Source organism: Apium graveolens, unplaced genomic scaffold (genome assembly GCF_009905375.1).
Source record: "Apium graveolens cultivar Ventura unplaced genomic scaffold, ASM990537v1 ctg4959, whole genome shotgun sequence".
NCBI lineage: Eukaryota > Viridiplantae > Streptophyta > Magnoliopsida > Apiales > Apiaceae > Apium > Apium graveolens.
In genome coordinates, this window is record NW_027418764.1 from 67,579 (window position 1) to 72,048 (window position 4,470).

A 4,470-nucleotide genomic window follows, 5' to 3' on the forward strand; every position below is an offset into this window, starting at 1 on the left:
CCTCATGCTCGGGCACACTAGGCTACCTCTGTATATCAAGGGGCATGACCCCTAACAAAGTGGCCTCACAGCGCGAGCCAAGCTTAGCAAGCTCGTCCGTGCCTTCATTTTGCCCGTGCGAAATCAATTCCAACCTCACCTCATTGAACCTCACAATTATCCTCGGCGCACACTTCATGTAGAGCTATCTTCTTGGCCCCTTAGCTTGGTACCTCCCGTTTATCTGATAGACCACGATCATGGAGTCACTGAATACATTCAAATTCTCCGCCTTCATTTCCAGAGCTAGCTTGAGACCTTGATCAAGGCCTCATACTCAGCATCATTGTTGGTTGCATGAAAGGCCAGATGGGTCGCCCGTCTGATCTTGTGGGCCTCTGGACTGATTAGCTCAATTTCAGCTCCTGCCCCATCTCCATTAGAGGCTCAATCCACAAATAGGCTCTACCACGGCACACTATTTTGGCTTTCCAGTCCGACCTCTTCTGCACTAGGAATGACAGCAAGGGCTCCCTGCTCAACTTCTTGACGTGGAGGAAATTCCAGCACAAAATCGACCAGGGCTTGGCCTTTGATTGCGGTCCTTGGCTTATAATCCACCTCGAACTGGCCGAGCTCAATCGTCCACTTCATCATTCAACCAGAAGACTCTAGTTTGTGCATTACTTTCCTGATGGGGTAGAAGGTTCGTACTTCTATCCTGTGCGCCTGAAAATAGGGCCTGAGCTTTTGGAAGGCCAGGATCAGAAAATATGTTAATATCTCGAGGTTGTGTACCGAGTCTTCGCGTCGGCTAGCCTTTTACTCACATAGTATACTGGGAGCTGGATATCATCCTCCTCCCGGACCAGTACCGCACTAACTACAAAGTCAGAGACAGCCAAGTATAGGATCAGAGTCTCACCTGCTTTTGGGTTGGACAATATTGGAGGACTGCTAAGATGCTTCTTTATATTCTAAAAGGCTTCCTCACACTTTTCTGTCCACTCAAAATTCCTCCCCACTCCTTTAATTACTTTGAAGAACTCCTGGCATTTGTCGGAGGACTTTGAGACGAAGCGGTTTAAGGCAGCTACTCGCCCCATTAAGCTTTGAACATCCTTCACCCGTCGAGGGGATCTCATCTCGAGTAGGGCTCATATCTTGGCGGGGTTGTCCTCAATGCCTCTATGGTTGACAATAAATCCTAAAAACTTCCCTGATTCGACCCCAAACACACATTTCTAGGGGTTGAGCTTCATCCTGTACTCCCTCAGGATCTGGAACATTTCTGATAGGTGGCAAACATGATCCTTTTCTTCCTTTGACTTCACAAGCATATCATCTACGTAGGCCTCCATGTTTTTCCCCATATGATGTTTGAACATCTTGTTCACCAACCTTTGATAGGTGGCCCCAGCGTTAAGGAGCCCGAAAGGCATCCCGATATAACAATAGAGGCCCCGATCAGTAATAAAGGAGGTGTGCTCCTGATCTGGCCCATACATTGGGATTTGGTTATATCCCAAATAAGCATCCACAAAGCTAAGTAGTGTGTGCCCAGCTGTGGAATCAACCAGCTGATCGATTCAGGGTAGCGGAAAACTATCCTTCGGGCAAGCTTTGTTTAGGTCGGTGAAGTCCACATATGTCCTCCATTTGCCATTTGATTTCTTGACAAACACTAGGTTGGCCAGCCACATGGGGTAGAAGGCTTCCCTTACTAGCCCTGCCTTCATTAGCCTATCCACTTCTTCTTTGAGGGCCTCTGCCTCTCTCCACTAATCGACCACCTCTTCTGTCTGACCCCCTTCTTTTTTGGGTCCAAGTTGAGCCGATGGCATATGACATTCGGGTCAATCCCTATCATATCAGAGTGTGACCACGCAAAGACATCCAAATTTCTCCTCAAGAATTGTGCCAGGTCTTCCCGTAGGTCAGGGCTTAAGTTAGAGCCTATTCTGAGTATCTTGGAAGGATCATTCGTATTACCAAAATCGGGATTGTGTCCTCTGCGGCCTCAGCCCTCTCAACCATTAGGGGCATTCTCGGGTCTAAGTCTGCTCGAGCCTCACTGGTTTCTCCCACTTCCGTGATTGTCAAACCTTCCATATCCTCGAGCTCGGGCTGGTGAGCTCGAACCGGATTTACCAAGTGTTCAGAGGTCACGGTGATCGTTCGAGTGATTCCGTTGGGCAGATCCATAGTTGTTGTTGTTTCTTCGCGTGCCCACTTTCCTTTCTTGAGTCTTGCAGCGATTTGTTCTGTGTTCTCTTCTTCCTCACTTGCCTCTTCTACAATCCCCTCTTGTACCAACATGATGGGCTGAGAGGCCTCCTCAGCATGGCCCCTGGGCGCGGTTCAACCTGAATCCTCATATGCTCGAAATAATTCTCGGGCAATTCCTCGATTGAAAGTATGTTACAAGTCTCGCGTCCCTCAAGACGTACTCTCTTCCTGCCCTCTGCCTCTTCCATGAGGACATCACCTTCACCCCGTTTGACCGTCTTCTTTGATGCATTTCCTGACTCGGCTGCTCTGAGTGCTTAGTTGTAGCAGACCCTCGATTCATATTGACAGCTCTTCAAGAAGCCTACCCTCGTGTGGGTTGGGAATTTTACTATCATGTGATGGATCAAGGTTACCATCCTCATTGCCCTCATAAGGGGCCTGCCCACTATAACATTGTAGGCACAAGGCTGATCTACAACTATAAACATAGCGATCTGGGTGGTCACATAAGGCTCTTCTCCTAAGGTCACCGGGAGCCGAATCGTCCCTTTTACTCCGATTGAATTTCCTGTGAACCCATACAAGTGCCCACCTGTCGAAGTTAGTTCTCTATCCAGCAGTCCTTGTTTCTTGTAGGCATCATAGGTTAGAATGTCTACCGAGCTCCCGGTATCCACCAATGCTCGATAGATATTCACTGTCACAATCTTCATTTTTATGACCAGGGCATTAGTATGGGGTAGTGCACCCATTTTGCATCATTCTCCCTAAACACAATATCATCAGCCATATTTTTAAAGAGCTCCGGGGGCCTTTGGCTCAGAAGGTTGACGTTGGTGAGGGGCTTGTCCTTTGCTTCCCGGGCATATCTATTCATCACCTTTCGGCTGTCTCCACCAATGTGAGACCCGCCTAGAATAATATGAATGCTGCTGGCCCCGGGTACCCTCTCTTTGTCTTCCGGGGGTGGAGGAGGGACAATATGATAATCAGTCCTGTATTTTCGAACCTCCTTGACAACCCACTCTATAAGCTTCCCTTGTCTTATCAACGTCTCGATTTCATCCTTCAATTATCTGCAATCAGCTGTATCATGCCCCGTGGCCTCGTGGTATGCACAATATTTCGAAGTATCCCTCTTGTTATAGTCTGTGAGAGGGGCTGCTTTCCTGAACACCCCTTTCCCCGCATATGTAGCATATATGTGGTCGATGGAGGCTACCAGAGGGGTGTGTATCTGCCATTTTCTTGTATAAGGCCTCCGCAAATCTTTGTTTGTCTCTTTTCCCCGAGCAGACTTTTTAGGGCTTGAACTATGCTGATATGTCTTCCTCCTCTCATCAGGGCTCGAGGACCGGTCTCTCTTATCTCGATAGTTCTCGCTAATTTTCAGCTCCCTCATTGACTTCTCTACCCTCTTAAAGGGTTCAGCTTGCTCATAGAATTCTGCCAAGGTCCTTGGCTCGCTATATTGGAGGCTTTTACAAAATTTCGACCATTATTTTAACCCCGCTATCAGAAAGTTCTTGATGGTCTCTTTACTAGCACCTCTCATCTTAGGAACTTCATTATTGAACCGGCGAAAGTATTCCGCCAGAGGCTCCCCCTCTATCTGTTTGATGTTGGCTAGCATGGCCACATGAGGTGAGTAGTGGAGGGTGGATTGAAATTATCGGATGAACAGCTCTTCCAACTGCCGCCACGTCTTTATGCTAGTCGGTCCTAACTTGAAGAACCATTGTTGGGCACTCCCTCAGAGTGATGCTGCAAAAAGTATGCAGCGAGTTGGCTCTGACACCTGATAGACCTCCATCTCTGTGTTAAATTGTATAAGATATTCCGCTGGGTCGTCTTTTCCGTTGAACAGAAGATCGGGATTGTGCCTGAATACTCGAGGCAAGGGAGATGATCGAATGGCAGCCGTGAACGGAGTAGGGGCCGTTGAGGGCAGGGGTCCCCTCTTCTCCTGTTCCATCTAATCTAGGATCCTCCTTAGGTCACTCACTCTAACGACTTCTCTTTTTCTGTCACCATTTGCTTTACTAGAGTGGTGAGAGCCTTGAGGTCGCTCGTGGCGTCCCCTTCCTCCATCTTGCACATGCAACTCCTCTTTATGATTGTCTCTGCGCCTACGTCGTCCCTCCCTCCTGGGCGGGGTGCGCTATCGTCTTTCTTGAGGAGTCGCTGCACACCCTCTTTTTAGGGTTTTCTGATCTTTGGGCTCCTTCTCTTCTCTCTTTCTTGCTATTCTGCAATTTG